This window comes from Lepus europaeus, chromosome 5 (genome assembly GCF_033115175.1).
Source record: "Lepus europaeus isolate LE1 chromosome 5, mLepTim1.pri, whole genome shotgun sequence".
Classification (NCBI taxonomy): Eukaryota; Metazoa; Chordata; class Mammalia; order Lagomorpha; family Leporidae; genus Lepus; species Lepus europaeus.
The window spans coordinates 50,779,299-50,792,079 of NC_084831.1; the positions used below are offsets into that span (position 1 = coordinate 50,779,299).

The 12,781-nt window shown below is 40.6% G+C and overlaps 1 protein-coding gene across 5 annotated transcripts in view; it reads left to right on the forward strand.

Annotated features, from left to right (window-relative positions):
• FGGY (FGGY carbohydrate kinase domain containing) overlaps positions 1–12,781 on the forward strand; it is a 511,589-nt gene that overhangs the window by 89,219 nt on the left and 409,589 nt on the right. The gene's annotated exons all lie outside the window — the stretch shown is intronic.

Genomic DNA, 12,781 nt, shown 5'->3' on the forward strand with positions numbered 1-12,781 from the left:
ACGCACTGACGGAAGAAGACTTTCACAAAATACTCATTGGGTGTGAAATTGTGGCTACAATAATTAACAGAGTAAGTGTATGCATTATTATGGATAGAAAGGTTGGACAGAAGATCTCTAAGTATGGCAAGTCTGTTATCATCTTGACCTCAGATTTAATGGGATGGGAGGATCTTCTTCATGCCTGTGAGGAAGACGATCATTTCCTAGAGTTCAGCTAAACCTGTGTAAATTAAGGAGGCAGGTTTTGTATCTTAAAGTCAGCTTTTTGGTTTTTGTGTGTTTGAGTGTGTATACTCTTTCCCCTGTACTCTTCCTATCTCACTTTGTTGAGTTTGGGTCTTTTCTTGCAGCTAGTTGATCAGACTGCAATAGTTGTTCACCAGAGGTTACCAGTAGAGATAGTAGAGGACATGTTTCACAAACACGTCATTCTTCATGTCAGTTTTCACCTCCGCCCAGTGAAACAATTGTTAGCTAAAGGTCAGGGGGCACGAGGTGGAGGGAGGGGGGCCTACATGCACATGAAAATGGTCTTAGCAATCCTCTGGCCTTCCCATCTATCCTGGAGAGAGGCTTTGGAGGAGTGGTCTAACCTTCACCCTAAACTGTGTAATTAGTCACTGTTAAAGTTATCAGCAGTGTGGAGGGCAGTGTGTGGGTGCAGAGCTCATCGTGGACATTTCTCTTCTGGTGTGATGTTATTTGCACAAAGGTATTGAGAGTATCTTTCCCTATTTTTTTTTTTTCATGACTTGTGCCACAGTGAAAGAATATTTTGATCATTTTAGCCAAATGGACCTATCAGTCAAAGTACTGTTAGTAGTTGTGTGTATAGGAAATATGCCATTAATCTGGAGCTTCGAGGACACAAAAATGGAGCTAGAGGTGGAAGACTTGGATTTGCTTCTTTTTTGGATTATTGTTCAACCCAACATTTTGGCTTCCTCCCTGTTTCTTTCTGTTGGCTCTGGATGCTCTACACTCTCATTTTCTGGTGTCCGATACTGTGTCAGACACCCAGGATTGGACTTTCTGAAGGTAGCCCTGGCCAAATAGATTAACTGCAGTGGCATGTGTGTCTACTGTAAAGTCATAATGTGAATCCTACACCTGGCTTCTGCCACACACTGGTTGGGTCACCTTGGGGAATGTTTTCCCCTTCTTTGTGTCTCACTCTCCTTATCTGTAAGATGGGATCATGACACCCATCTGCAAGCTTGTTGTGTGACTCCTATTAAAGCCAGTTTTCCAAACTAGCCTGCTTATAAGAATTGCCTTAATCACATATTCAAAACACAGATCCCCAGGACTTCTATTTTAAGTCTATGGAGCAGAATCTCTTAGCGTCCTGGGGTTTTATTTAACTAATGCCCCAGGTGGTCATGTAGTCCAGTAAGTTTGGTCATTGCCCAACAGGATGGACATGAAAGTACTCATAGACTATGACTTGGAGGTGCTCTACACCTGTGAGGGTCGGGAAGTATTTTGGAAACCTAAGGAATTTGGTAAGTTTAAAAGTGGAGGGCTTCCCCTTGGGACATTCAGATCTGGCTAAAAGGTCCATGAGAGTCTCACAGGCATGGAAAGCCATGACATGGTGGCAAAAAACAATCTAGATGAAAGACCCTGGTGAACAAGACCCCAGCAGAAGGAACAGGCCATCAAGGAGAGAGGCGCCTTTCTCTGAAGGGAGGAAGGAACCTCCACTGTGACACGGCCTTGACTAAACAAGTTCAGAGTCGGTGAACTCAAGGGGCTTCCATAGCCTAGACAGCTCATAGCAGTAGTCTCGGGTGATTGCTGACGTCATAAATAAGAGTGCCAATTGTTAAATCAACAACGGGAGTCACTGGGTGCATGCTCCCCATGTAGGATCTCTGTCCTTAATGTGTTTTACTATGAAACGTAAAAACACTACTAGTGGAACAATACCCTATACCTTGTGCAGTTGTGTGAGTGCAGCCTGTTGAAACCCTTGCTTAGTATATACTAAGCTGATCTTCAGTATATGAAGGTAATTGAAAATGAAACTCGATAAAGGGCGGGATGGGAGAGACAGAGGGGGAGGGGAGGGCCACGGGAGGGAGGGAGTTTGGGGCGGGGGGAAGCCACAACAATACAAAAGTTGCACTTTGTATATTCACATTTATGAAATAAAAAAAAAAAAAAAGTGGAGGGCTTCTTGTTGACTTCCCAGAACCTGCCTGAGGGCTTCCATCCCTGCCCCTGACAATCTAAAACCCGGGAGAAGCAGAAAATGTAATGCTTACAAGTGATTTCTTGGCTCTGCAGTCATCCTTGATATCATTTATTGGTTATGCCATTCATGACTCACTCTGTTTTCATTAGTGTAAATTAACACCACCACCCCCCCACCCTGGGCTCTCATACCTGTGAGTACCTTCAGAGGCTTCTCTTCCTCTGACATCCAAGGTGGTCTCCCCCTCCCCTGGCCCACTGACAGCATCCGTGTCTCTCTGTCTCCTCTGTCTGGTGTTTACTCTCTGTTTTTTCCTGCTTCTCTGTTTCAACCTGCATGATTCCAGGAAACAAAGATCCCCTCTGAACTTGCTTGATTTTAAATGAGATCATGACAAAACCTCGGGTGTTCCTTGGGTTATTTTCTGGATGGTTGAGGTCACAGAAGAGCTTCTAACACATGGCTGAGTGATTTTTAAAGGAATTAGCTATTTGGTTGAGTTTTGTTTCTCTATCCATTTTGGCAGAGTCTTTACATACATTAAGTTTATGGCACAGTGGAAAGAGGGAAATCCTGGTGGCCAGATGGAGGTGGGCTCAGGGTCTCCATCATGGCCTGACTCAGGAAGCTGGACCAGAGGATTTGCTTCTCTGAGCTTCCTGTCCTCATCTGTAAGCTCTCAAGGTTATGGAGAGAGTGAGGGGCATTGTGGATAAAACAGGTAGCATTTAGTATTGAAACAATAAGGTGTCTGTCCCCTCCTTAAAATAAGGCAGACGGGGTTCTCAATTTGAATGTGCCAATGCCAGAAAAACTTTGGGTAATAGAACAGGAACTTGGCATCCTCTGGGCCAAGGAGAGGTTCAGATTTGGTGTTTATTTGGCTCTTAGATGTGATTGTTTTGGGAGGCTTTGGTGAAATGAATGCCAAAAGTGCCAGAGGGTGTTTTTCTTTCTTTTCTTTTTATTATTCTAGTAGAATCAGGGCTAGCAAGTGATTGGATTTCACCTTGTCTTAAAGCTTTCAAACTTGTTTCTGGCAGTGGCCTTGGGTAAGAAGTCCTCCTCCTGCTTTTCTCCTCTGTTTCCCTCTCCCCTTTCCTCCCTGCCTCCTTTCCTCCCCCTTCTCCCCTTTGGTTTTGCTCTCTGAAATACAGCAGCTACTTTTGTTTATCTGGGTCACTGAGAACATCACTACAGTGCCTATGACTGATTTATAATTCAACTCTATTCTTTTCATGCTATTAGTGAAAATAATTACGACTGTTTTGTCATGAATAATGGTAATTATCATTTGTTGAGTGCCTTTCTTTTGTGTGTGTGAAGCATATTGACAAATGTTAACTCCATTAGTCCTCATAGCCATCCGTTAAAGCAGGTGGTGTTATTACCATTTTGCAAGGCAAGAACTGAAGCGGAATGCTTTAGTAATTTGCCACATTCTAGCACTTGAGTGAGTAACTGTCTAGATTAACATGAGAAATGGTTAGTCAGAAATTTGAATAATAAAATTTTGTATAATCAGAAAAAAATACAATGGGACTTCAAAAAATCATGAAAACATGGAATTATTGTTTATTTTGGTATAAAAATTTTTAAATATATGCATATTTTTTACATAATGTGCATTTTTCAGGAACTTTTTAAAGATCCCTTGTATTCGTATATGTAAATTCTCCCTCCAGAGAGATTTGAGGTGATTGGTAATAGATAAAAATAGATGGAAAACTGTGGTGAATTGAGTGAAAATATTAATAGAATGAGTAGAAGCTGAAAGCTTTATAGAAACAATAAAGTGCTGTATAATTACTAATAGATTTGTTTCTAAGCTTCTTAGTGAGCAAAGTAAAGCCGGAACATGGCAAGATTCACTGAGTGAGCAGATTGAACACCTGACAGCTGTTTAGAAGTAGAATTTTTTCTAACACTAGGGTCTAAGAGAGACTTCTCTAAATTATTTACAAGGATCTCCTATTAGCTTTCAATCATAATTTCAAATAAGCTTTTCACTTAAAAATGGTTTTAGGTTTCCAGAAAAGCTATGGAGAAAGTGCAGAGTCTCCAAGTGCTTGTCACTCAGTTTTCCCTCTTGCTAATGTCTTATCTCAGTATGGTACATTTGTCACAATTCATGAACTAATAGTCTTATACTATCATTAGCCAGTTTCCTTACTTTATCCAGATTGTCTGGGTTTTTACCTGACCATTTTTTCTGTCCTGGAATCCCATACAGGACCCCATGGTACATTTAGTCATGTCTACTGAGGTTCCTCTTGGCTGGAGCTTTGCATGTTCGGGATGATTTTGATAATTTTGAAGAGTGCTAGTCATATATTTTGCAGGATGCCCCTCTGTTGGAATCTGTCTAACGCTTTCCCATTGTTACGGTTTGGGAGGATTACCACAGGCACTCTCATCATACCAGGGGTACATACTGTCTGTGTGATTTATCACTATTGCCTAGTAGAGAGATCTCTTCTCCCCCACCTTGTATATGTATTGGGAGGAAGTCATATGCACAGCCCACACTTAAAGAGTGGAGAGTTATGTTTCCCACCATGGAAGGTAGAGTATCTGCATATCGTATTTCAAATTATGTATGGGATATTTGTCTTTTTAAAATTTACTTACTTTTATTACCTTGGACTATTATCAGACTCCCTAGGTGCAAGAGACACTCTTTTATTTGGTTTAGAGGTCACATGTTGAAATTTCTGAGACATTTCTATGGCATATGGTAAAATGAGTGAATTTTCCCAAATCAGTTTAATTTTCCCTTTTCTTTCTTTGCATTTTCATACTCATTTTCCCTTTCCTCTCCCCTCTACACTGCAATGAACAATTCTATGTAGGTTTTTACTAAATATTCTATCATCTACTTTAAAGAGGTGAAAGTATGGTTTTTGAAAACTTTTACCTTTTCTTAAATAGCCGTTATTTTCCTGATTTGTTTAGTTCTCTGTTTGGGTTTTCTAAAGGATATTATTATGCTATTTTTTTTCTCACTTTTTTTGCTACCTGTGAGATGATCATGGGCTATTGATATGTTGTCATTTTGTAAATGTAATTTCCAGGATCTCAAAAATGGTACCATTATTTAGATTCTTATTCCACTTTTTTTTTTAAACATTTTTTTAAATTGGAAATCAGCCCTTGTAAAACTTTTTTTACTTAAAATATTTTATTTTTCATATCAATAATATCTGAAACTGTTTTTGATATATATGATATTCTGTCTTTCAAGTATAAGTGTGTCAATTTTGCCATGTTCATAGATTTAAACTGGGATTCACTTTTAATTTGCAGTTTGATATTAAATGCAATTAATTTATGTAAATCACTTGTTTTATTTACTTATGTCAATTGCTAATTATGATAGTATTATATATGTTAATAAGCTACTTATATTAGTTGCTAATATTACATTGGGATTTTAGTATTTTCTTAAATATTGGTGATAATTTATATTTCTTTGTTTTCGTATTTTCCCCAAGGTGCTGTTCTTGAAAAATTATTAAACAAGAGTTAGAAAAATGTTATATTTGACATTGTTTACCTACATTCTTCAGTTATTAGTGTTTTGTTACACTTGTGCTTTTAAGTCCACACCCGTCTCCTCTCTTTGTCAGTGACACACAAACATGTATTCATTTGCCGAACCCTTTGTAAGTTAATTGCAAATATAACATTTCTCTTCTAACCACCTAAAATACCAACATTTTCCTATATAGCCACAGTGCCTTTATCACGTTCAAGACAATTAAAGTTAGTCCTCAACATTTAGATTCCTCAGAGGAGTCCCTATTGCTGACGGTTCAGAGTGCCACTTACTCTTCCTTACCGTTGGAGTTCTGACTGAAGAGAACATCTGCAGAGCTGAATGAGGAATGAAAAGCTACCTTCTTATCATAGCCAACACGCCTCAGTTTCTTTTTTTTTTTTATAGAAAGTTTTTATTTAATAAATACAAATTTTCTAAGTACAGCTTTTGGATTATAGCCGTTCTTACTCCATACTTGCCCTCCCACCCCCAAACCATCCCACCTCCTACTCCCTTTCCCATCCCATTCTTCATTAAGCTTCATGTTTAATTATCTTTATATACAGAAGATCAACTCTATACTAAGTAAGGATTTCAACAGATTGCACCCCCACAGACATACAAATTATAAAGCATTGTTTGAAGACTAGTTTTACCATTAATTTTCATAGTACAACTCATTAAGGACAGGTTTAGAACCCTGGTACCCTGGATGAAGCACGCAGCTCAGAGTGAGGCTGAACCAGCATCTACAGGTTCAGGCATATGTGTGCAGAATGGAGGTGGGGCGGGTGGGAGGACCAGATTTATCAGCCACATCTCAAGTGCAGTGCCTTGGTCATCAATCTGAATGCAGACCCTGTTTGGTGTGCTTGCCACGTGACAGTAGAACACTAAGGGAGTGGCATCTGGGTGTAGGAAGTGACAGCATGAGGTTGATGTTCTAGACATGAGTTAGCACCTTTCCTCTAACACAGTGACCCTAAAACTGTGGCTTAATATATATCTGTCTCTCAATGATCAGCTGAGTTTCCCTTGCCCTCTTGGAAAAAATTAAGTTGGAAGATGGGTGCAAAGTCACTTTTCTGTCCTGTGGTACTACTGTGAATGGAGAGAGCATTTTGAGCAGAGGTCTTCTTTTCCTGAGGTGAAGGAAGATACCTTCTGAGCACCTCCCTACCTCTGACAGCCCACATACCTTCCTCAGGACTTGCCTCCTCAGCTCCTTTCTCATTTGCATAGATGGGAGAGACTTGAATTGAAAAAAAGACTTTATTTATATATAATTCATATACTATATGTTCCATCTATTTAAAGTATGTAATTCAATTTTTCTGATATATTTATGTGAGCTTTATTATCTATTTTTTACTAATTGTAACAGTATAGATAGGATAAAATTTGCAATTTTAATCTTTTTTTATTTTTATTTTTGACAGGCAGAGTGGACAGTGATAGAGAGAGAGAGACAGAGAGAAAGGTCTTCCTTTTGCCGTTGGTTCACTCCCAAATGGCAGCCGCGCCAGCGCGCTGCAGCCGGCGCACCGCGCTGTTCTGAAAGCAGGAGCCAGGTGCTTATCCTGGTCTCCCATGGGGTGCAGGGCCCAAGCACTTGGGCCATCCTCCACTGCACTCCCGGGCCATAGCAGAGAGCTGGCCTGGAAGAGGGGCAACCGGGACAGAATCTGGTGCCCCGACTGGGACTAGAACCCGGTGTGCCGGCGCCACTAGGCGGAGGATTAGCCTGTTGAGCCACGGCGCCGGCCAAATTTTAACCATTTTTAAGTATACAATTCAATAGCATTAATTACATTCACAGAGTTGCACAGCTGTCAACACTATCTCCAAAACTTGTTTATCTCCCCAAACAGAAATTTCATATCCCTCAAGGAATAACTCTGTTTTCCCCTCCTCATCCCCTGTTAACCTCTAACCTACTTTCTGGCTGTTGTGAATTCACCTATTCTATATACCTCATGTAAGTACAGTTATACAGTGTCAGTCCTGCAGCAGCCAGCTTATTTCACTTAACATGTGTTTTCTTGGCGTGTCCCTACCATCACATGTGTCAGAGTTCTCCTTCTTTTTATGGCCTGCTCAAAGTCCATTGTGTGTACGCATTACATTTTGTTGATCCACTTGTCTGCTGATGGGCCTGTTGATGGACATGTGCATTTCTTCTGTCTTGTGATTGTGAATACTGCTACAGTGTACATTGTCTGCTCTAGCCTCTGCTCTCAGTTCTCTTGAGTACATCTCTAGAAGAGGGATTGTTTGCTTCCTTGGTCATCCTGTGTTTGTTTGCTGAGGAACCACAAATTTTTCTAGCAGAGAAGCATTATTTGACATTCCTACTAGCAGTATAGGAGCATTCCAGTTTCTACACATCCTTGCCAATATTTTTTTCTTCTTCTCCTTCTAAAAACGTTATAAGCATTGTAATAAGTATAAAGAGGTATTCTATTGTGGTACAAGAGTTGTCTTTTTGAAATCTGTGAAATGAAAGTAAATTTAGATCATCCTAGAGGTAGCATCTTTTATTTTTTTTGGCCAGACCCTGGTTGAAACACTTTGTTAATAATTCTCCAGGTAGTGTCATAAAATTAAAAGCTTCTGGGGAAAAAAACCAAAAACATAACAGTCGTTTCCGATATGATTGGTAGACAGCTCTTTGATTTGCATTGTTTTATGGCTCTATTGAAGGATGATTTCTCAGAACAGTGGTATATCAAGCAGCTCTTCTACTTCTAGGAAGAATGATTCAGTCATTCTCTCAACTGCTTATTTTTCAGTGTGTTTAGTAGTGCTGAGAAATGACCTGTAAATATGTGATTTTCCTTACCCTTATTTTTGGGAAAGAATATTTTTATTCTATACAAAAGACATATGATAATATCTCTTCACTGATGAATAGTAAAACTAATAGAAAATTCAAAACAACAGTAACTTAAACACATAAGTTGATTCTTTTCTGTAAATAAATCTGTGTATGTTGAGTCTTGGGCTACCTTGATGGCCCTGCATAGTCATCAGCAACACTGAGTCTTTTGACATTTTTATTTCACCATCTTTAGCCCGGACTTCCATTCTTAAAACTGCCTCATGGTCCAGGGTGGTTGCTGGAGTCTCCTTTCAATTACACATTACATTTAGCAAGAAAGAAGAGGGAGGGGGAGGGAGGGGAGGGGGAGGGGGAAGGAAGAGGAAGAAGAGGAAGAAGGGGAAGGGGAAGAGAGGTAGCGCATAAAAAGGATTTACTGCACAACTGAGGCAGCCTTCTGCAAACAGCCTTCTTACACCATCTGTATGATCTATGTGCTTGCATATCACCTATGAAAACTAACACATAACTAACTGGAACAGCGACTGGGCAGGGTAGGCTCTCTGCTCGGCACCTTGCCATCCAAATAGAATAGAAGTTGTCTTACCACTAAATAAAAAGGGGAGAATCAAAGTTGGGTAAGTAAAAAGACAATCACAAAATCATAATTTTGCCATAAATTACACTGATAACTATCTTAGATACTAATTTATAATCTTTATATTATAAATAACAAGAAAGAGGGTGAAGGTGGTCGTGGTCATAGGGGAGGTGGGATGCCATTTGAAGCAACTGTAGCTCATAATTTCCATCACTTATTTAGTCCTTCACTTATTGCTTGCATGCATATTCATAGAGTACTTACAAGATTTTCCACAGCTAATCCAGCAATAGATACACATTTATTTAGCAATTCAAATCCATGTAACGGTTAAGCCAAACAGTCCTTAGCTCACAAAGTTCTTTTCTGCCAGTTATCTTCTAGGCAAACATGGGCAATTCATTTAATGACTTTGAATTCCAGTTTCCTCTTATTTACTTGTTTCTTTATTTATTTATATTTGGAAGGCAGAGAGACAGAAAGCCATAAAGACATAGGCATAGAGCCCTTCCGTCTACTTCCAAAATGCTTACACCAGCCAATGAGGGGCCCCACCAAAGCCAGGAACCCAGAACTCAATTTGAGTCTCCCATATGGGTGGCAGGATCCAATTACTTGAACCATCACCTGCTGCCTTCCAGGGTGAGCAACAGAAGGAAGCTGGAATCAGAAGCAGACCCAGGACTTGAACCCAGTTACTTCTACATGGCGTCCTAGCAGTGTTTTAACTGCTGTACCAAATGCCTGCATCTCTAGTTTCGTCTTGCTACTGAAAGGAGAAAAAAAATGACACGGGTTTGCTATATGTAGAAAATGAAGCACTGTGGGTAAACCTCACCAGTCTCTGCCACACAACAGCACCCAAGATGTATTATTTTCATCTCCCATGACATTCAGTTTCAATTTTTTATTTATTTTTAAATTTTAAGGTGAATCCAAATTCAGTTAAACAGCTTGTGGGGGTGGGAGGTGGGAAAGGTTGGCCTTTCAGAAACCAAATAAACCTGCTTGATGACCTTTCTCCTTCACCTCCTCCTCCCTGGTTTGGGGGTTTGATCTTGACTTCCTGTGAATGTGATCAGGGTTCGGTGAGTCATAGAGTGTGACATTGAGGGTCTCACAGACACTGTGGGTGTGAAGACACGGGTGGGTGCTGGGGAGACCTCAGGGCTGCCAGAGTTCAAACTGAAAGTCCAGGGAGGGCAAGAGGATGGAATCTGTCTGTGACCTGGGGGCAGGGGAGAGTGAGGCGTTACAGCTGCTCATCCTTGCGCCGGAGTGTGAGCCCTGGAGCTGCCCTGCTTCATCGCTTCTCTGTCATGTCACTGAGTGTCCTCTCAACACAGGCCAACGCTGCCTCTTTCCCTCTTTGTCACTAGTGCAGATCTGGAGAGAGATGGTTGAGGATCCTTTGTCCTCTGAGGGAGTGCTATAAATGTGTGGCCTCGGGTGACTGATATGCACCCTTCCTTGAGAGCTATTGGTCTGAATGTGTTTAGTTTCTATTGAGTTTTCCCCAGCTCTCTGTGGTGTGCATCTAGATGTGAATTTTGTATGCCTGAAAGGTGATAGCCAGCCTGACTGCGATTTTCCAACCAAGCAGCGATATAGCTTTTCCTTGACTTAACAATTTTCTCTGAGACCTTCAGTCTCAGGATTTAATACCCATTCGCTCTTTCAGTATGGTAAAGTGGCATGATCTTGGAATTTGAGTCCTCATTTTCAGCGATATGATGGTATGTTCTCTTTTGAAAATGTTTTGAAACTGTGCAAGTGGTGAAACATTAGATCCTATTTTCTGGGTAAATAACCAAAACCCAAAAGGGTCTCACTCTGAGGGTGAAGCGTGGGTGGAGGAGCAGCTAGATTTCAGGGGGACAGCCATATCATGCTTTACCTAGAGAGTCTTTTCTTGACCAAGAAGGCCTCCCTCAAGATGAACCAGGCATTTCAGTTTCTGTGAGCACTTCCGTCAGTTTTCTGCCCAGGGTTATCACCTCTGTGAGTAGACTCTTGTGAACTTGTATTTGGACCTTCAGATATGTTGCTCTTGGGTGATTCTGGACAGCCTAAAGGCTGTCAACCTGATTAAAGGTATTAGCATTCAGTACTCTGAATCCATGATACTCTAAGGGCCTGGACAGCTTGGTGTTGGCCAGGACTTAAATCACAGGTTATAAAAGTGGTATGGCCTAGAGCTTAGAAGACTTGTGTCTGGTCCAGTCAGGTAAACTTGGGCCTTGCCATCCAATTTCCTCACCTGCAAAATGAGGTGGTTGAATTGGGTAATGCAGTTAGCCTGTTCCAGACCAAAAGTTCTGAGTCCCTGAGATGTAATAGTATTGACCAAAGTCTCTTTTTAGATTCTCTCCTAAAAGTCATTCCTTTGAAAAAGAATTATTAGTTTGACCTCTACATTCAGCCCTTTGGGATATAATTTAAAGTTAAAAGGCTGTGCTCTTTTCTTCCCTTCTTTTTTCTTCTATTCTTTAGTACTTCTACTTAGTTTATTATTATTTTTTAAATATACTTTAACTTTGTTCTGTTTTCTTCTTCTCTCTAAATTATTGTCAAGGGCCTTTGAAGAGAAATTTTAAATGTTATTAAGAAATTGCAGTCAGAGAGTCCTTTGTTCCCAAGTCATTTAGTAGATTGCTTTTCCTTTTGTTAAATACAAAAAAATTGTCAACCTGTATTGTTAAAATGTGCCAAAACCTGCATTCACCAATAAAAAGTGTCAGCTCTCATTACTTCCCAGATATTATTCTTTTCAAAAGCTGAACACTCTCCCCAGCCTTTCTAAACAATCTTCAGCTCATTCATCTTCCTGATTTTGTTACATTTTGAACCTCTCTGGGTCTATATAGGGTGGCAGCCTGTCTTTTAAAAATTAATGGGTTCCAAATGCCATTCAAACCCATTTCCGCCCTTAAGCCCCCTCTCCCTTCCCTAGCGTTGCCTGTTCAGAATCCTGTATTCTATATAAATATTGAGCTGGAGATAGTTTCTAAAGAGGTGTTTGGACTTTTAATTAACACTGACAGCCTGTCTGCTTAGGATTTTTCTCTGCTGTCTCCATGGAAAAGTCAGGTAGGTCAGGGCAGAGAGGGGAGGGAGACTGCAGTGGTTGTGTTCCTGGCGGCTGGCCCTAGAGACACCGTGCTCTGAGCCAACCATGAAGTCATTTTGAATTTAAGGAGTCTTGCTAATCCAAGGCAATGTGTCTTAATTTGACAAAGTAAAGGCTGCCCGATAAGCAACCCTAACTACAAGTTCTGTGGAACTGGGGTGTTTATAAGTGTAGATTGCGCTAGAGAAATGTGGTGATGTGGAAGAATGGGCTCGTTTTCTGGTGTTCACTCCCCCCTCACCCCACCCCCCTCCTCTCTCCTTCTCTCTTACTTACTTTGGCCCAATTCAGCCCTGCAGTCTGGCCTCTGCAGTGGCTTGATGTGAAATTTGAGAAACATATGTAGTTTTCTATTTCAGGAAAATGATCTCAGGGATTGAATGTGGTTTTTTGTTGGCTGTTAAGCTCTGATCTTGCCCAGTGTGGTTTTTTGATGATGGGAAAAGAGGCTTCGAAGTGCTTTTTATCAGAATTTCATGTAATAA